The sequence below is a fragment of the Schistocerca cancellata genome, chromosome 2 (genome assembly GCF_023864275.1).
Source record: "Schistocerca cancellata isolate TAMUIC-IGC-003103 chromosome 2, iqSchCanc2.1, whole genome shotgun sequence".
NCBI lineage: Eukaryota > Metazoa > Arthropoda > Insecta > Orthoptera > Acrididae > Schistocerca > Schistocerca cancellata.
The window spans coordinates 843,583,309-843,605,544 of NC_064627.1; positions in this window are offsets into that span (position 1 = coordinate 843,583,309).

Sequence of the window (22,236 nt, forward strand, 5' to 3'; positions counted from 1 at the left end):
TGAAAGTGCCACGTGGATGCATAGACGAGCAAAATGTGAATCTCGAAAGTAAGGGAGCTGTTGGTCTCGTGGAAACCTCTTGCTGTTTCAGATACGCTATAAAGTAATTCTGCTTCCTTCAATGTAAATTTCGCCTGCGCGCCATAAGGACGACGTAAGACACATGAAGGAGGAAATGGCGATCATTTAACCCCGCTCCTCCGCCCCCTCCCCATGCTCTCCCCCCGTGCTGTAAAGCAGGGCCAACATGAAAGACAAGGGAGTCCTATCTGGGAATAGTGTCAGTTAGTCCCTACACAGCTATCGTGGTACTTCCAAAACTTCTTCTGCGGATCCCTAAAGTGATCACAACTGATTTATTTTCGTCATTGTTTATCTGAGCTGTCGATATTGTTCTAGTCGCCTTGTAGCCGATGAGATTTCAGTCGCTTGAAAGTAAGCAAAACTTAATTGTTTCCACTTGATGCAGCATCACGCTGAAAAAAATTTTCATATTTTATTGTGTTTCTGTGGCCTGCTACTAGTTTTCGTAAAGTATTCGAACATATTGTTACAGAGAGAGGCGAGAAAGTCCTAAGACTGAGAAGACCCAGTAACCCCATTTGGCTTCTGGGATTTTGGCTGTTATCATTGCCTTCATTCAACCAGAATTATGTGCAAATGTGTAACTGTATTGTGTGAATGACTGAAGTTGTACATTCTAACGATAACACAATAATAATAATAATGTCTAATGAGAAGAGAATAGTAGTCAGTGAAATACGACAAGAACATGGGCGCTCTTATATTCAGAACAATATCCGAATGCCGTTGACTAATGTCACTGCCGCCCTTTTTCTATTATTCTGTGTCAAGCAAATATGTGTTTCATGTGGATAATCGTGGTGAATGCTTGCGGTACTGGTGTGGTATGATGGTGTGGATGAGTATGTAATGAAAGCCACGAAGGGGCTGAAACTGAATATCGGCAGCCATATCCAGCCGACGGATCACCATCGAATGTTTCGCATGTTTCATGCTATGAAGAACAACGGACAGGCTGACAATTTAAACTGATTGTTTTTCGCAGAGCATGCTGATCACTAGCTACACGCTTCCAAATTCTGGCGATGAAAGTTTCCTTCGCCCTTGGATTAAAAATCCAACTACCTCCTGCTGGACGCCTCTTACACTGGTGAACAGCAGCGACTCCTGTTACGAAGGCATGTAACTAACCTGTGAACCAAACGAAACCAAGTGAACACGTAACCTACTATTCGCAAAGAAGACCCTGAGACTCGTTAAAATTGACGTCTTCGACTGACGTAGGAACCAACATGTTACTCTCTTGTTCGATAAAACTCTGCAGAGAAGCCTGGATTTGAAATTAGATCATTGAGTACTGTTTTCCTTTCGAATGGTTTGATGTGTCTCGCCACAACTTCGTCCCTCTATCATCCTATTCATATCAGAATATCACTTACGCCCAGCTTGTTGGATTATTTGTTGGACGTATTCCAATATCTGACCTTCCGTACAGCTTTTGCCCTGTACAGTTCCATGTAGTACCGTCGAGGTGTCGTATGGCATGAATGGCTGGGAGACGCCGAAGGGCAGGTTCAGCCACCTAATTGGGGTTTCCCCTATCATTCCACAGGTACCTATCCTTCGCGAAGTATGAACTGCGCACGTAAGTGTATCTGTCAAGTGTAGGTGACTGTAAAGTGTATGTGTGTGTGGAGTGGAGTGCATGTTCGTGTTGGAGATGATGGGAGAAGGGAGAGGGTGCAACCCGATGCCGGCTCATAGCCTCCTCCTCTCCAAAAGCACCAAGGGGGCCGCCAAGCTCAACGTCCCCATCCGACGGACGGATTACCATCAACAGTGTCACGTGTTCTCACTTCATGAGACACTGCGGAGAAGTTTGGAAATTAGCACAGGACCTCTGCTCAACGCGTGGTAATCAGAAACCTTACGCCACCTCCTCTCCTCTCCTTGCCGGCCAAATATTCTCAGTGAAACTTTCATTCACACCAGGATTCAAACCGGCTTACCTCCGAGTCGGGCGCCATGGCACCATCATGCCCTACTCGGCTACACAGGCGGGTTTGATGTGTTATACATCATCACTGGCTTTTCTCTTACCAGGACGATTCTCTTAATGGGCCCCACCATATTATTGTGACTCGGTAGCTTCGGCCACGGAGAGGAATAACAGCGCAGAGGGCTGTTGGTGGTCTTGTTTAGCCGACACGTACAGCAGCAAAAACACGTGCGAGGCGGTTGGTGTCCGCGGGTGACGAGGAATAGGGACGTGTGCTGGCGCGCAAACCGCCCGCCGCTCACAGACCGTTACCCGACGTGACTAGCGGACTGCGCACGCGCGCAGGAATCTTCCATTCTTTGCTCTCCTCGCAACGCCAGCCCCTGCATTATCGACGATTAACCTACCTCAACCCACATCCGAAGTCGGGGTCGCTGACGCACACAAGTGCACCGTCTCCCGCAGTGGAAGTTTCATCTTCGAATCTTGGTGCTTGAAGAGGACTGATAGATGAAATAGAAAAGGTCTAAAGGAACATCAGCGTCTTTCGTATCAGGTCCGTTTGGTACGAGCGAACCCGTCACAGAGATCTTCATCCAACTCCAGTGGCAGATGGTGCATAACGGAGATTAGATTTCGAGAGTGTACGTCGACAAAAGAGTCAACCGCCCTATTGATACCTACAGGTGTACCTCACGAAATGACCATGAAGGTCAAACCAGAGTGCTTCGAGCTCACACAGAGGCTTACCAACTATCGTCTTTCATCACACCGTTCGCGATTGGAACAGGAAAAGTGGGAAGTGACAGTGCGGTACACAAATTTCCATCCACGAGACATCATCAGCTGGCTTACCGAGTTCATACGTAGTAGTAATTGATAAGTGGTGACGTACACCTTGCAGTCACTATACTGTTTGCTACTGTTCTTCATTTAAATTTGGAATCACAATGCAGCGCCTTGTGGATTGAAAACTTGTGATGCTATTGATGGTGATCCGCCCAGTACTTGGGGTTCTCAGTAGGTATGTAGCACCTTCGATGCACTCCTCCATCCAGCCAGCATTGGACTGGCACCGTCTCCCTTCGTTCTGTTCTCATAACCCCTATCGACAGAAAAGCAACACACCACATAAGCGATAATCACGTTCAGCAACACCATATACACGTCAGCTTGACAAGAAATGGGGGGGGGGGGCTATTATACATGGGTATTACGTTGCTCCCAAGAATTTCTATGAAACGAGTTCCCAAAATTCGGTTTCGGATAAATGACTAGGCGACCATCTTATCTGCAGATGCCATAGCTTCCCAGTAGTTAGCGGTTATAACCCGTCAAAAGCGTTCACTTAATTGCATCCATGGTCTCGTAATCTTCTAAGAAGCGTTCCTGCATATCTCGCGAAAATATCATTCCTGGAAAAGAAGTGATAGTCCAGAAAAGTATCAAATTTTCCATTTCTTTTCTGCACGGAACACATCCGACCCGTTCTGAGTCTATGATTTCAGTGTTAGTGTTATACAAACATATCTCAGGAATCAGAAGTACAGTGACTTACAAAAGCAGCCACACGTGATACAGAGATCTCCAGTTATGCTTCTATCAGGATGTACTTTTGCGACTGTTGTTCTTTTTTTTTCATTTTGGTTTGTTGATTGCATACAATCTAACTCGTTTTTCCGTGCTCGAGAAATTCGATTAGTATCGGACCTCGGACGTGCCTCATGAGGTCACAGATTTGAATATTTTAAGAAGTGACGGACGCATGCTTCTATTGCCTACATACCTCATTACGTTATTCCAAAGCGGCATACGCAAATTTCAACCGACGTGGTTGTTATGACGTTTCGTATCTTTTCATTTGAACACTCCTTATATTTAGGTGCTGCAGATAAATGCCATGTATTTTTTCCACGTGTTCTTTTTCGCTAACTAAAAATCACACGCTTAATATTATTCAGTAATGTAGTGACTGATGGTGATTCAAGAAACTGAATTTTGTGACTAACTTTGTTTCTAGTATTGAGAACGCCTCCTATTTTCCCTCTTTCTTTTTTGGGTGATGTAAGGCGCTTTGAAATTCAGGCTCATAGCAAGAACTTCACAAGAAACCCAGTTCTCTTGTTGGAATGAGTAGATTAATGAATTGACACATATGTATTTATTTTACACCGCTGACTACCTTTTAATATATTAACTAGGTTCCATACCATTCTTCCCGTTACTCCTCATTTGTGTTTCGTATCGTTATGAATGATGTTGTTTCAGTAACCTATTTCACTTTGTTACTTTATAGTGATGACGATACAGTGTTGTGCAAGCGTAACTCCTTTCCACCTTTCCCACCTTTCGCTATTTATAAACAATGGAATCATACCTTACATATGTCTGATTGGTAATGCACATTTTCCGTCCTGTTAGTTAAACTGTGCAAACAAAGAAGGGTTTAGGGTATTATTATTTGCTTTCAACACAATTTTAGTACTGTTTTATGCCGATATTATTATCTCTGAGAGTAATATCATGTCACCTAGACTTATATATACCCCCATTTTTATTCAAACGTCTGGTATTGATCTATAACGGAAGTAACCGTGTATATTTAACATCATTTGTACTGGTTTCCACCTTATAAATTATTAATGTCAAGGTAAATTGCATCTTAGTGAAAATCAACGAAATGTAACTAGTTTCAATGAATTCATCCTTTATGTAATATGTTTATAATATATTTATTTTGTACACTGGCTCACAGACTACTGATGTCACACATTGTTTGTTTTATGTATGGTGTTATTATATAGGGCCTGAAGATGGCGTTGACGCAACGTCGGAACTAGTAGCCAAATAAATATAAAAACTTAAGTACAGCTCGAGGAGTTTCAGTTTTAATAAAAATTATACTAGCTGTGTCCCACCATCATCCAGTTTAAATATGGATGTACGAAGAAACCCAGATTGCTGAAGACATTTCAGACAGCGTCTGGCGATGAGACAAATAGCCCTCCCCCGTTTTGCTCCAATAGCACCTAGTTCAAAAGAACAAAATGTTGGTATAACTCCGGACAGTGCACTTCTTTGGATGACGAGCTGTGTCACGTCTCTCTTCTAACTTTATCAAATGTAATCAAGTGCAATGCCCTTAAGGCTTAGTGGTCACGGCACTGGTAACATTCGAATGGGTTTCAAACCCGTTTTCGCTGAGGTTTTTTTCGTCTTTCTATAAATCAGAGACCAATGCCAGAATACACCCTTTGCAAACGATACCGCCGATTTCGTTGTCAATCCCTTATACTCAGTCTCCTATCATCTCGTCGCCGAGGGGACATGAAGAACAAACTTTCCCTTTTCTTTATCACAGGAAAAAATACACTCTAAGCCAAAAAAAGAAAAAAAGATCGACGCAACACGAAGGAACTATCCCAATGGCACGGGAATCGGTAGATATGATGTACATGTACGGCCAAATAAATGATTACAAATAAATGATTACAATTTCAGAAAAATTAGATTATTTGCTCAGGAGAAAGAGCTTCACAAATCGAGCAAGTCGATAACGCGTTGGTCCACCTCTGGGCCTTATTCAAGCAGTTATTCAGCTTGGCATCGATTAATAGAGTTGTTGGAGTTCCTCCTGAGGGATGTCGTGCCAAAATCCAGTTGGCGCGTCAGATCGTCAAATTCTGGGCTGCTTTGAGAGCCCTGCCCTTAATGCTCCAAACATTATCAACTGGAAAAATATCGGTGGCCTTGCTGGCCAAGGTAGGTGTCGGCAAGTAGGAAGACAACCAGTAGAAACTCTCGCTGTGTGCAGACGGATGTTATCTTGCTGAAATGTAAACCGAGGATGGTTTGCCATGAAAGACAACAAAACTCAGCGTAGAATGTCGCAGACATATCTCTGTGTTGTGAGAGTGCCACGGATTACAACCAAAGGGCTCCTGCGACGAAAAAGAACGGCACTCCAAACAAAACGGAGCGTATGGCGGGCAACAGTCAGGTTGGTACCTCAGCGCTGTCCAGGTCGTCGCCAGACACGCCTTCGGCCTGGAATCTCATTGACTGGAAAAGAATTCTCTTCAGTGATGAGTCCCGCTTCGGACTGAGCCCCGATGGACAGCGAAGACGTGACTGGAGAAGCCCTGGACAGCGACGGAATGTAAACCTCACTGTCGCCCTTCATACGACCTGAGAATCAGGTGGTATGGGGTGCCATGTCTTTTCATAGCAGGACTTCTCTTGTTGACATCCTCGGCATCCTTGGAGCATATCGGTACGTCGACGATATGCTACGCCCCGTTTTGTTACCCTTCGTGGGAAGACATCTTGAGCTTACATTACAGCAAGATAATGCCCAACTGCACACAGCGAAGTTTGTACTGCTTGTCTTCCTGCTTGTCAACACCTACCTTGACCAAAAAGGTCACCGGACATATCTCCAGTTGAGAACGTTTGGAGCTTCAAAGACAGGGCCCTCCAAGCAGCGCAGAATTTTTTGCACTAATTCGCCAGTCGGACGCAAAGTGGCACTACATGCCTCAGAAGGAAGTCTAACAACTCCATCTACCAATGCTAAGCCGAATAACTGCTTACGTAAGCGCCATAGATGGGCCATCGCGTTATTGACTTCCCCAATTTCTGAAACTGTTTCTTTTCAGTAAATCATGCAACTTCGCTGAAATTGTAAACATCTGTTTGTCTATACATCACATCTACCGATTTCCGTTCCATTTGGATAATTCCTCCATGGTGCAATTTTTTTCTTTTTTTATTCGTAGAATGTAATTCGGTAGTATACATTTTCGCCGGTAAAGAAAACCGAGCGCATGTACAGCACATATTACGCTTCTGCTACGAAATATTTTTGCTCTTCGATAGGTTCGTACATCGCTTGCACAAGGAAAGCTTGGTTATACACGTTTACGCAATTCGCCTGACGACAGCGTCTCGGACGGTACAAACACTGTGACGGTGTCAGATAATTGGCCAGGAAGTGGCTCGGTTTCAGAGTAGTTCTACGACGACCTGAACGTTACGTAAACTTTCAGACTGTGTTTCTGAATCACAGATGCGGACTGTACTAAGCTGTAACTCTATACCAATGTGACATGAAGGCTATTCAGTTGCCAATAAAAATATCATTTAACAGCGACGAGGGTAGTTTGTGTGCTAGCAGCAACTTCGACGGTCTGTAGGAAGGCTTCGTGGGGATTTGAGGAACATATGGCGGCCGTAAACGTGTTGTATGGTTCACGAGACGTGGTATCTCATCAGTGAACTTCGTAAGCAGCCGTACAGTTGCGCTGTAGCATGTTACCACAAAAGGCTTTATTGGAATATCTTATATTTTCCTCCACACTGTAAACTACAGTCATCTGTTAACCTACACACGTGCTACCTCTGTGCGTTCTCCTGTACGTGAGAGAGCAAGATGAAGTGAGTTCGTTGTTCGCTTCGAAAAGCTGGCTTGTGTCCACGCATGCAACTAACTCTCTCTTTAATGCAAATGAGAAATCTCACTTTGTCGGATACTATTTTGCGCGGCGGTTTAACACTGGTAGCTAGAAATGCTCTACGGGCTTTACACAATGTTTGAATATAAGTATCACGCCTTGATTCATACCAGTCACGTACGGATCTGTCGATAGCTGTGGGCTGTAGTGCGCACGTTTAGGTACGTTCTGTCGACCAAGAGTACAGAGTAACAGAAAGATATAGCGTACAGTTCAATCCTTTAGTGTTCCGCACCTCAGTCGGTAAAAACAGAATCAGTCTGTTGTCCGTCTGTCTGTCTGTCCGACTGTTCAGAACCCGTTTTCTTTGGAACGGACAGACGTATCAACTTCAAATTTACATCACATGTCTAGGTTACGGTTCCTTGGAAATGTGAAAACGTAACGCTTCTAAAACAATGCAATCAAAAGATTCGGTTATATAAGGCACATATTTTGATACTAGTAAACTCACTTATCAAAACCTACAGGGCACTTCCCGTTCACCTATAATCATGAAATTTGACAACAAGCAAGGTTTCACACTACAACCAAAGGAAAAAAATCCTAAAATTGTTAGTCTGTAATTATATCACACGAAAAAAATTGTCATTTGTTATCGTGTTGACTGTCTGTCAGTCCGTCTGCTAAGACCCTTTAGTCTCACGAACGGGTAGATGTATCAAGTTGAAAGTTATGTCACACACTAAGGTCTATAGGCCCTTGGGGGTGTAATTGCGGGATTTCACATAAAATGATGTGGTGCGGCCCTCAACTACATACCCTCAGACTCAGAGTTGAAATATTATAAGTATTGGCTGGTTTCGTTGTCTAGGGGCTGGGATACGTAGTAGCCGTATTACATGCCAAATACGGCTGAGTCTACAGTATACAATTTGAGTATACAGATGAATCGAATGGTCGAAGGTTCCTATCACTCGCCAATTGCTAATTTTGAACGTAATATAGACATTTATAAATGAAATATTGCAATTAAATAAATTCTGCAGGTACTATTTTAACGACTTTAAATGATGAGTACGATAGTAGAAGTACCTTTAAGAATACTCTTTATTACTGTAAAAGCCGGCCGGAGTGGCCGAGCGGTTCTAGGCGCTACAGTATGGAACCGCGCGACCTGGGAAGGCTACTGAACCGTGCTGTGGCTCGCATTGGTGCTGTTTGTAGGTTTCCGCCCTCTGTTGGAGGCCAGACGGAATCGTTTAGTGGGCAAGGTTGCGGTTGTTTGTCTTCTTCTCGTGTTGACTGCCCAACTCGGTTTCGCAAGCGTTGCCTGCCCGCTAGTGGCAGCAGCGGCGGTTATCGATATGTAGTAACTGTTGCCCTATCTTTGGGGCGACGTCGTTGTTTTGCCGGATCGTGCGAGTGTGAGAATCGGTTGGGGACTCAGGACGAGGCAGGTCCGCACAGTGCCAGAACACACTGGGACCGCTGGTGACATGCATGGACTGCTGGATGGAAGGGCTGTTCTCACGAGGGTGCACGACCTCGTCCTAAACTGGATCCGGCAAGCTTTACGATGAGTGCATTTCAACCCGAGAAACCTCCACCATTGTGAGATCTTGCGATTCTCCAGTGACTTGGATTCGTGTTGCTGCTCGTAGTGTCGCCGAAGCGAAGAGCAGCGAGTGGAGTGCTTGGGGAAGGCGGATCTAATTAGCTTTCCTCGACTTCTTATTGCTATTTACTGCGTTCAGCTTGTTACAATTTGTTAAGTTCAACCAGCGGTAATTTTTCTTGCCTGGTGGCCGCTAACACCCCTGTTACCTTCCCTGGGGGTTAGTGTATGTAACGGCAGTGTACCACGTTTCCTCGCTTTGCCACTGCTGTCCAGTAAGGCGTGTAGTTTTGACAGTTTTGCCGGCCGAAGTGGCCGTGCGGTTAAAGGCGCTGCAGTCTGGAACCGCAAGACCGCTACGGTCGCAGGTTCGAATCCTGCCTCGGGCATGGATGTTTGTGATGTCCTTAGGTTAGTTAGGTTTAACTAGTTCTAAGTTCTAGGGGACTAATGACCTCAGTAGTTGAGTCCCATAGTGCTCAGAGCCATTTGAACCATTTTTTTGACAGTTTTCTTGATTGTAGACCCGCTGGGAACTCTTCTGCTCTGGTGGCAGTGATTCCTTCCTCGTTCCAGGCGCTCTAAACACAGTATTCTGGGGACGTAGTGCAGTCCGCCGGTTCCGGCTTTGGCGTATTGTTCAATCGTTGCTTTTGGTTTATCGGAGGTCAGGTAGCTTCAGCAAGATTATCGTAAGTCATTCGTTACACTGCCACTAGTCTGAGTTTCCATCTTGTGAAACGAATGCAACTGTTGTCTGCCTATCTCATCGTTCGCGAAAGTGTTTGTTGCCGGACCTTCTCAGAGGTCGATTCCTGGTGCACCGTCTGTGGCCCCTTGGTTCTTGTTAAGACATGTGTGTTCTAAAAGGAGATCTGACGGCCAGTAGTTCAGTGTAACCTCCTTCAGTCCACGTCTTCTGCGTGTATAATCTGCCTCAGTACCCTTTTTTTATTTCACCCATTTGGTGATCAGTTGCTTGTTTTTTCATTAACCTTTGCTATTCTAGTGTTTCTAAATTTTTTATATTATTACCGTTCCTGGCGTGTAAGGCCTTCAGCCGTGATTGTGATCATTTGCCTTAAAATTCTAATTTGGTATTTGTATTTTAGCAGTAAGCCTTAAAACCTTATTTACTGCCATTCCTGGCATCTGATGCCTTCTGCTGTGTTTGTGGCGACTTACCTTTAATATTTCAATACCTGTAAGTTGTAAATTGCAGCGAGTTCTTAAACAATTCTTAATTTTTTGCCATTCCTGGCGTGTAAGGCCTTCTGCCCAGATCACAGTGGCTTGCTTTTAAAACATTATCTGCAGTATCTGTATTTAATGGTGATTTCCTAAATTGTAACTCGCTGAAAAACTATTATTTACACAGTTGTTCAGTCCGTCATTAATAACGTGTGGTATTTTTATTTATTTTTGAGTCTGGAATTATTGGTTTAAAATAAATTGTGTGTAACTGTAAAAGGCAACCAATCGTAACTGATTACGGCCCGGTCCACAATCGTAACCGAATCCTGCTTTCCCTTGACTACCAGCCAAGCCACTATAATGGCCCGACGAACAAAATGGTTCATAATAGTGGGCAATGATACGAATAAAGCTCACTTTCAGTAGCATGTGAAGCAACAACGAAAATCGTAACATTTACGTCCGCCTCCATAGCTGAGCGGTGGAGGAGCTTCGTAGCTGTTCCTAGCGCAAGTAACCTGACAACGACTGTAAAAACAGTGTGCTGACCACGCGCCGCTCCATACCGCATCCAATGACGCCATTGACAGAGGTTGACACGCGATCGGTTGGGCCTAGTTGGCCCGTCTGGAGTGAGAACGTGATACTTTACCTTACCTAATCATAATACTAATATTGTAATTTAAATTTTAATCGTAAGGTAATTATTATTACGGGTATCCTCAGAAACACCTGCTGATAATACGCATCAACTTAGGCCTTTGTCCGCAGAGTCATTAATACTGCGGATATCGGTGAACGTACCGGATGGTTATACGTAAAGTGCAGCAACGCATTTAGGTCCAGTGCAGGCTGTAATTATCGTATGACAGCGAAATTCGGTAGGTATACTAAGCGTTAATGCGGAACCGATTAATTCAAAAATAAAAAAATAAAGAAAATAAATAAAAATAAATTAGTTCCAGCTTTGGCCACCAGGGGCAAATCTGGCGCTGCACATCCTTTTTTATGATGGTATGACGCCTATACTGTCAAAAGAACAGTATGGGTGTCAAGAAGAGAGACTGTGCGCTATTAGTGAAACTGTTCTACGTGGGCCGAGCGGTTAAAGGCGCTACAGTCTGGAACCGCACGACCGCTACGGTCGCAGGTTCGAATCCTGCCTCAGGCATGGATGTGTGTGATGTCCTTAGGTTAGTTAGGTTTAAGTAGTTCTAAGTTCTAGGGGACTTATGACCACAGCAGTTCAGTCCCATAGTGCTCAGAGCCATTTTTTTGTTCTACGTGAGTGGCAGCGACTGCACTGCGGCATTGAGAGAGTGTTGCCGACCGAGGGGTTTGAGGAGAGGCCTGATGTCATTAAATACTCTAAAGAAGATGTCATGAAATTCGGAAACACGGGGCCTCCTACCCCAATGGAAGTTATTGACGACATTGCTGTTGCTTTGACTGATCATGCAGCACATGCCGGGGGTAGTGCTGGTACTCGTGCAGTGACAGGAGTGCTGTCCATACCATGGTCAACAGTACAGAAAGTTGACCGGTCTATATTACAGTGCTACCCATCCAAAATACTGACGGTACAGTAAAAAACCCAATGATCCTCGGCACCATTCTGAATTTACTCTTCGGTTTCTGGCATGGATCGATATTAATGACACGTGGCCAGGTAGTATTCTGTGGAGTGATGAGGCACATTTTACACTAAAGGTTGCAGAGAATTAACAGAACTGCCGATTTTGGGATACTGTTAAACTACGTGTTGTGCACGAAGAGCCATTGCACTCTCCGTATGTGACTGTGTGCTGTGGATTCAAAAGCTTCTTTACTCTGGGTCTGTTCTTTGAAGAGAATACACCCAGAGAGCCTGTCTGGTGTATCGTGACGTCTGCACATTATAGAGACCTCCATGTACAGCATGTGATTCTGCTCTGGAAGAGCGCAGCTGTATGGAAACCACTGTATTCGCGCAAGATGGTTGATAATAAAATCAACATTATGACTTTCTCCCTTGTTTGATTTTATCTGCCCACGTCACGTTCCTAATCTATTATATATGGAAACATTCTGCCGACCGAAGTGGCCGAGCGGTTCTAGGCGCTACAGCCTGGAAGCGCGCGACCGCTACGGTCTCAGGTTCGAATCCTGGCTCGGGGATGGATGTGTTTGATGTCCTTAGGTTAGTTAGGTTTACGTAGTTCTAAGTTCTAGGGGATTGATGACCTCAGAAGTTATTGTATGTATTGTATTGTATGTTAACCGGGAACGTAGAAACGACGGAAAGGCGCCGTCCCCACCGCAGCCGCAGTGGTCCACAACTCCACGACGACTACCGCAGTCCACTTCACCCCTCCGCCGCCCCACACCGAACTCAGGGTTATTGTGCGGTTCGGCCCCCTGGTGGACCCCCCCCTCCAGGGAACGTCTCACACCAGAAGAGTGTAACCCCTATCTTTGCGTCGTAGAGTAATGGTGGTGTACACGTACGTGGAGAACTCGTTTACGCAGCAATCGCTGACATAGTGTAACTGAGGCGGAATAAGGGGAAGCAGCCCCTATTCGCCGGGGCAGATGGAAAACCGCCTAAAAGCCATCCACAGACTGACCGGCTCACCGGACCTCCACACAAATCCGCCGGGGGGATTCGTGCCGGGGACGAGGCGCTCCTTCCCGCCCGGAAAGCCGTGCGTTAGACCGCACGGCCAACCGGGCGGGCTACCTCAGAAGTTAAGTCCCATAGTGCTCAGAGCCATTCGAACCATTTTCTTTAAATATTTCTGTACGTCTCTCTTGCACTCACAGCCCCAAATTTGCACGTGGTGGCTAGAATTGGAACTATTTTCTTTTTTTCAATATAAATCGGTTCCGTACAAACTCATTGGCATATTTACTCGCTGCATACAATAATTACAGCCCACACTGAGCCTTCGTGAGTAGCTGTACTCAAACTCTTGTCACCCGGTATTTGGAACTATCCGCACACACGTAGATCTCTAGCCATAATGACGTACAAACTGCCACTGTTGCATTAGATTGATTTAAGCGTGCTCCCAGTCACAGAACGCGTACGTCACGCGATTGCAGAAAGTTTAAGGCAAGTGAAGCGTTAAGTGGTGCTGCACAGTAGCTGTTGAAACATTGCGCCATCGCGTTAGCGCCGCAGCAGCCGGCAGCTGGCGACCCGCTGGCTGCGGCGGCAGACGACGAGTCGCGCATGCGCCGTAGGACGCGAGCGCGCGCGCAACGCACGACGCAGTGCGCGGGACGCGGGACCAGATGGGTCGGGAAGGGCCGCTGCCTTGCGCAACGCCACGCAGCGTGGCGAGGCACGCACCGGCGCCGAGCGCACGCATCGCCGCCCGGCCTTCACCTCGCCGCGCCGGCCAGCTGACCGTGACGTCAGCAGCGCCTCCAGCTGGTGCTGCACGTCAGTGTCTCCCGGCCAGGCACCGTTTGGCGCTAGCAACGATTTTTCTGCTTCCCATCTGTTACCTTGGACTGCAGTATCTTATAGGGGCCCTTTATCCGTGTACCACATACTACAGACCCCGAGCTAACTGAGGCCCCGCAGCCACAATTCGTCTTTCGAGGGAAAAAAATGAACCGCTAGCAGCTGAAATTAAAAGTTTAGGGTAACAAGCCCATGGTATAAAAGCTGGAAATCTTATTACAGTGACCTATTATTCCCAGTGCTTTAAAAAATACTTTGGTCATGGCCCTCTAAAATACATTCGTCACTTTGCTACCGATACTTTATTAATTACTTTTCACGGATAACGAATTGGTACATGATCTTGGTGTACATTTCTGTTCAACTCTGGTACACTACTCATTGTTACGAAATGGGAGCAGAAAGTTGCTCAGAGAAAAATCTTTGCTTTATATTTTAACAAAGCTGGCCTAAAAATGCCAGATGACTTCGACCGCTAAGCGAAACAGAATTCTGCGAAAATCTGACAACTGCTCTTTTGGATTAAGATCAGAGATAACACAGTTTTTGTGTTCCTAATTTGCGTGCCACTCACTACTTTTACCTTCAGCCTTTGCTATGATTTTCTACCATGTTTCAACTCATTTCTGCAAAGTTTCCATTGTTCTCATTGTCATTCACAGAATGTTCCTACGATAGGTTTCGAACTCTGGGACTCTTTGATCTACATCGGTAGCTGCGCGATGAGCGCAGCGAATTGCTAATTGAAGGGTCCCAGTTTCCATTCCCGGCCGGGTCTCAGATTTTCTCTGCTCAGGGACAGGGCGTTGTGTTGTCCTTACTTTCGTACCGACATAATTGACATTACTATTGAGATGGCTGAATGAGCACTGCCCGAAAGCCAATAACTGAAAAAAAACTCACGAACTCAAGTTACTTTAGAAGTGAATCACGAAAAAACGTTTGACATTTAATGACAAATGGCTCTGGATATACTTGATTCTAGCCACTATCCGCTACATGTCCTTATTTCTTTAAAGTGATACTGAACGTCAAATGAAACTATAAATGGGAGCAGAGTCCTCTTGAAGTGTCATATATCTGTGATGTATATGTGCAGACTGAAGCAACTAATGAAAATTTGTACCAAAGCCGTGACTCGAAAACTGGTCTTCTGGTCACTAGGCAGATTTTTTATCAACTTTTTTTTACTCTGCAAATCACATTTAAGTGCCTTATTTTATCGTGGTGATCGTTCCGCCCTATGTATGTCGGTGTCAACAAAATATTTTCGCATTCGGAGGAGAAAGTTGGTGATTGGAATTTCGTGAGAAGATTCCGTGGCAACGAAAAACGCCTTTCTTTTAATGATTTCCAGCCCAAATCCTGTATCATTTCTATGTCACTCTCTCCCATATTTCGCCATGATACAAAACGTGCTGCCTTTCTTTGAACTTTTTCGATGTACTCCGACAGTCCTACCTGGTAAGAATCCCACACCGCGCAGCAGTATTCTAAAAGAGGACGGACAAGCATAGTGTAGGCAGTCTCCTTAGTAGGTCTGCCACATTTTCTAAGTGTCCTGCCAATAAAACGCAGCCTTTGGTTAGCCTTCCCTACAACATTTTATGTGTGTTCTTTCCAGTTTAAGTTGTTCGTAATTGTAATACCTAGGTATTTAGTTGAATTTACAGCTTTTAGATTAGACTGATTTATCGTGTAACTGAAGTTTAACGAGTTCCTTTTAGCACTCATGTGGATGACCTCACACTTTTCGTTATTTAGGGTCAACTGCCACTTTTCGCACCATTCAGATTTTTTTTCTAAGTCGTTTTGCAACTTCACCATCCTAGCACAGTGGCTTCGCACAACTGCACGAAATACCCTAGCACGCCTCTGTCCCCAATTCAGATTCCCATTCATGCCTCAGTCCATCTGGTATTTCCTCTAATCCCGACAGCACTGCACAGGTTCCCTAGCTGTACTGTAATAGCGCCTGAGCATCGAATGTAACGGAGGATCCTGCTTGAAACCCAAGCATAGATGCTTTAACCAAGTCGTTAAATGATGCTGAGGTGCTATTCCAATACAATTGGAGAGCCTCTGCGATGCTGTTCGAGTTTTGGGGAAAACCAAGTGGACTGAGGCGTCAGTGAGGGATTGAGGAAAGTCGCGTCCTAAGGTACCGCGTGCTATCACTTCAATCTGCATATTTACATGATGCAGAACGTATGTCTCTTAGGGGGTAGGAAGCGAGCTCGTTATGTGAAGAGAGTCCGTAAAGGACGATGTGGAGAATGTACATAGCTGCTGGGAATTTCTGGGACAGACAGGAAAATAAGCAAGTGGATCGCGGAATGGCCTGAGGCTAAAGACGAAATTACGACAGCTATGAATTTAGTTGGGGCTGACCTATAACAAGGTGAATGGATGATATATGGACCAAGCAAATTCTTTGCTGATTTACAAGAAATACGAAAAGTTGGAGATGACACCGTAGCGGAAGGAGGGTAGACTAAATTAGAAAACTTTCAGAATCGAGCATAGTTGAAAACCGCAACGTATGAGAAATCTACAGGAAGCCGTTATTCAGCAGTGGAGGAAGAATGGATGATGATAATGATAGTGGCACATAGGTCTCGGAATGCCAGACAAGCAAAGACATTCTGGGACGAGAGATTTGTAATCGATATATTCCCAAAAGAAGCTAGCGGACTGCAACCTCGCATTAAACTTTTCACATAGAAATATTCGCTGGGCTGGACGGAAAAGTTAATTTTAGACATTTTTTAGTGTCGTAACCGTCACCAATATCGGTGTGCAACGTTGCAAAATCTTTTTTTCTACCATATTTAATTTGTGTACACTGCATTTTGGGTGACATTCGACGCTGCAACGCTTATTTGGTCTTCAGATTCTTCTGAATTTTGGAGCGATTTTCTCGGGATCTATGTTTTATAAGCGACAATTACTTGGCAAATATCAAACAAGGTAGCGCTTTGGATTAGAGAATGTAATCATATCCGAAAGGAGGGAGTTTCAGTTTATCGTACACCCATCCTAATTTAGATTTCTCGTGGTTTCCTTAAACTGCTCTGAGATGGGTTCTTGGCAAAGGCCGTGACCTACTTTTGTCACTATCCTTGTCCGCCTGGGCCGGTACTCTCTCTAATTACCACGTACTCGAAGTGTCTTTAAATGCTAACGTCTCTTTTTACAAGGCAGTCTCATAGCGCTGCTCATATTAAACTTCTGTGTATATTGTCAGTAATAACGGCTCACAGGGTTTCTCTGAGGCACACTTGCCTTATATTTGTCCCCGATAATCTGTAGAGCAATAGACCCTCACTGCATACGAATATCACCAACAATGTTCATGAAGAATATATTTTACTTACTCCAGAGCCTCTGTAATCTGCTTTCCTGTAATTGATATGAACACTGCTATCATCTACAACCTTCTGCACTTCCTTCGGCCTTCTGTTTACCTTTAACTCCCCTTCTCCTCTGTTTTGCGGACTGAACAATCTGTTCCCCACAAAGTCTGCGTAACATTCCAGTGCGGAATTCAGATTTCCAGAAGATACCTACATTGAGAGCCGTTTGAATGATGTTCAGTCCTGACTCTGCTAATCTCTAAACATTTTCAGCACAGCTTTTCGAATATCAAAATGTTTACTGATACCTGGCTCAAAGCACTATGGGACTTAACATCTGAGGTCATCAGTCCCCTAGACCTAGAACTGCTTAAACCTAACTAACCTAAGGACATCACACACATCCATGCCCGAGGCAGGATTCGAACCTGCGACCGTAGCAGCAGCGCGGTTCCGGACTGAAGTGCCTAGAACCGCTCGGTCACATCGGCCGGCTTACTGATAGTTACTTTTAAAACTCGTACAACTTCAGCTAAAATAATTATACATTATTGCTTAATAGTTCATACAGTACAAGAGATGGTTAAATGCAGGTGTTAAAACTATTAAATATAAAACTGAAAGAAAGTGTAATACTTAGCTGTAGCTGTGTTTATTTAAGTCGATTAGTGACCCACGCAAACGGTTTCGCAACTTCTACGTTGCATCTTCTGATGTATCCAAATGTTATGTCGTATGGTATAAGGGGTTGCTACAGAACGACACCTAGCCTTTATGTACACCGGAAGATGCAACTTAAAAAGTGCGAAACCTGTTTTGTGTGTCTCTAATGGACTAAATAAATCCAGCTGCAGCGGATTATTTGACTTTTATTCAGTATTATATTTTAATACCAGTACTTAAGCATTGGTTGTACTGTATTAATTCTCAAGCAATTATGTATGTTTACTGATAGTACCTCCACGTCTGATACATCACTAAAACCTAAATTCACAATATATTTTCGTTACTGTTACGGTAAATATCGACTCAACTAAGGGATTTCGTTGAATAAATGTCATTTCTGAAAGATTGGTAATCTCACGGGGCCAGTCCTTACGCTTTCTATTTACCTCTTAACGTTATTTATCTACCATGTCAGTTTGGTGTTGCAAATATGATTTATCAATAGAAGACAAAGTTTGAGCAAGAGGTAGCGATCAAACTTGACATTTTTATTAAATTTCCAGTATAAATTACGAAAATTTATATAATTTTCACAAATGACAGTCATTTTTAAGTTAAAATAATTTAAATATCTTCACTCTGGAGTAAACTTTGCAATAAAAGTGCAAATAAAATTATTGTCATCTGTAAAATGCAAATGAAGAGATAATTGAAGATAAACCAGACAGGGACTCGAAGTGAAAATAACAATGTGATTCTAAAAGACAAACGTTCTTACCTCTCCGTTATGTTGTTCGGATAATAATGATATAACAGTGGATTCGGCAAAAACTCGCATGGTTTGATTTCCCTTCTGCCCCTTACTTTTTTTTTTTAATTTTAATGATGATATACATGCGGTCTACTGAAGACACTGCATTTTCAAACGTGAAAATATAGCAATAAACACTGTAAAAGTAGGTGATTTTCACAGAACGTGCTTTAACATTCATCGCAGTATGCCTGTATCTGTCCACCTTAACTTATTACGTAAACGTAACTACACTTATCGTGCTGGCTGTTTCAAGGGACATTCATTAACTTAAAGTTCCTTTTACCTCTGGTGAAATACGTAAAATGTGATAAGATAACAAGACTTGTGCTGCAGAAAACTTGTTTCTTAGCCTTACACCATTGGGCATAAATGTCCATATGATTTACGTCATGTCTCACATAAGACTCGGAAGAAGTTTCTTAATCTTTAAATTGTTTCTTTTTTTTCCAGAATACATAAAACTTACGTACACACTTGTCACGGAACACACTATTTACACAGACTTAGTTAATCACTGTGTATTGTTCAGTCAAAAGATTTGATTATTTCAGCATAATGAGAAAGTTTACTACTATTCACTAGAACTGATTTCAGTCACTTCGCATTCGTGGAAACGACTTTCAACACTACATGGTAAATATGAGATGGGGACATAAGCCAATGAAAGATACAATGGTCTCCATACATGATTAAATGATATCAGCATGAAACATATCCTGAGCGAGAAGTTTTGTGCATAGTTACACAGCTTTGACAATATTAATGTCAACCATTTTGTGGCAGATTTTGAGAATTTCGGCATCCCACAAAATCTAATACACCTAACTAAAATATGCCACATTCAGTACAAAAATTAAAAATATCACTATAGGTGGCTTCGGTGTCAAACAGATAGACACACCGTTACAAGTTCTCTGCAACCTTGAAATAGAAAAGGTCATACATCACATCAGATACCTAAGCGAGGACACAAAATTAAAAGATAAATTTCGATTATTACGTTAGACTGATGATATAGTTATTTTAGGAGTCAATGAACAAGAAATTATAGTTACTCTATTAAAATCTAGAGGAGTTGATTTACAATCAAAAATCAACAAAATGAAATAATTTGTGTTCATCCGTACTCCGTAATATGAGGGGTTTTTTCCCGAGGTCCAGTACATAGCGAAATGTAAGCCACAGTGAAAATAAAAAATGGTTTATTTGCAGCATTTAGCTGCGAAAATGTTCAAATGTGTGTGAAATCTTATGAGACTTAACTGCCAAGGTCATCAGTCCCTAAGCTTACACACGACTTAACGTAAATTATCCTAAGGACAAACACACGCCCATGACCGAGGGAGGACTCGAACCTCCGCCGGAATTAGCCGCATTTAGCTACAACTTCCAACTACTTCTCTACATAATGGCCGCTGTGACTCAGACATTTGTCGTAGCATTGTACCAACTTTCCAGTGCCCTCAGCCGTCTGTGGTTTCCGCCAATTCTCTATTATTTTATGCAGCTCGTTGTTTGTGTCAAAACGCTGTCCTCATACACTATGTGATCGAAAGTAACCGAACACTCTAAAAAACATACGTATTTCATAGTAGGTGCGTTGTGCTGCCACGTACTGCCAGGTATTTCATATCAGCGACCTCAGTAGTCATTAGACATCGTGAGAGAGCCGAATGGTGCGCTCCGCGGAACTCACGGACCTCGAACGTGGTCAGGTGATTGGGTGTCACTCCTAGGTCTACTGTTTCCGATGTGATAGTGAAGTGGAAACGTGAAGGGACACGTACAGCACGAAAGACTTCAGGCCGACCTCGTTTGTTGACTGACATAGACCGCCGACAGCTGAAGAGGATCCTGATGTGTAATAGGCAGACATCTATCAAGATCATCGCACAGGAATTCCAAACTGCATCAGGATCCACTGCAAGTACTATGACAGTTAGGCGGGAGGTGAGAAAACTTGGATTTCATGGTCGAGCGGCTGCTCTTAAGCCACACATCACGCCAGTAAATGCCAAACGACGCCTCGCTTGTTTTAAGGAGCGTAAACAATGGACGACTGAACAGTGGGAAAACGTTGTGTGGAGAGACGAATCACGGTACACAATGTGGCAATCCGATGGCAGTTTGTGGGTATGGCAAATGCCCGGTGAACGTCATCTACCAGCTCGCCCTATTTGCCCAAGAAATTCACAGTGCCGTAGACACTGGCGAGCAGATTGATGCCGTATTCCTGGACTTCAGGAAGGCATTTGATACGGTTCCGCACTTACGTTTAGTGAAAAAAATACGAGCTTACGGAATATCGGACCAGGTTTGTGATTGGATTCAGGATTTCCTAGAAGAAAGAACACAACATGTCATTCTTAACGGTTCAAAATCTGCAGATGTAGAGGTAATTTCGGGAGTACCGCAAGGAAGCGTGATAGGACCTTTATTGTTTACAATATACATAAATGACTTAGTTGACAACATCGGTAGCTCCGTGAGGCTATTTGCAGATGACACGGTTGTCTACAAGAAAGTAGCAACATCAGAAGACTCGTACGTACTCCAGGAAGACCTGCAGAGGATTAATGCATGGTGCGACAGCTGGCAGCTTTCCCTAAACGTAGATAAATGTAATATAATGCGCATACATAGGGGCAGAAATCCATTCCAGTACGATTATGCCATAGGTGGTAAATCATTGGAAGCGGTAACGACCGTAAAATACTTAGGAGTTACTATCCGGAGCGATCTGAAGTGGAATGATCACATAAAACAAATAGTGGGAAAAGCAGGCGCCAGGTTGAGATTCATAGGAAGAATTCTAAGAAAATGTGACTCATCGACGAAAGAAGTAGCTTACAAAACGCTTGTTCGTCCGATTCTTGAGTATTGCTCATCAGTATGGGACCCTTACCAGGTTGGATTAATAGAAGAGATAGACATGATCCAGCGAAAAGCAGCGCGATTCGTCATGGGGACATTTAGTCAGCGCGAGAGCGTTACGGAGATGATGAACAAGCTCCAGTGGCGGACACTTCAAGAAAGGCGTTACGCAATACGGAGAGGTTTATTATCGAAATTACGAGAGAGCACATTCCGGGAAGAGATGGGCAACATATTACTACCGCCCACATATATCTCGCGTAATGATCACAACGAAAAGATCCGAGAAATTAGAGCAAATAAGGAGACTTACAAGCAGTCGTTCTTCCCACGCACAATTCGTGAATGGAACAGGGAAGGGGGGATCAGATAGTGGTACAATAAGTACCCTCCGCCACACACCGTAAGGTGGCTCGCGGAGTATAGATGTAGATGTAGATGTAGATGTGTAGTGCCAAAAGTAAAATTCGGAGGCGGTGGTGTTACGGTGTGGTCGTGATTTTCAGGGAGGGGCGTGCACCCCTTGTTTTCCGTGGCACTATCACAGCACAGTTCTATACTGATGTTTTAAGCACCTTCTTGTTTCCCACTGTTGAAGAGCAATTCGGGGATGGCGATTGCACCTTTCAACACGATCGAGCTCCTGTTCATAATGCACGGCCTGTGGCGGAGTGGTTACACGACAATAACATCCCTGTAATGGCGTGGCCTGCACAGAGTCCTGACCTGAATCGTATAGAACACCTTTTGGATATTTTGGCTCAAATGGTTCAAATGGCCCCGAGCA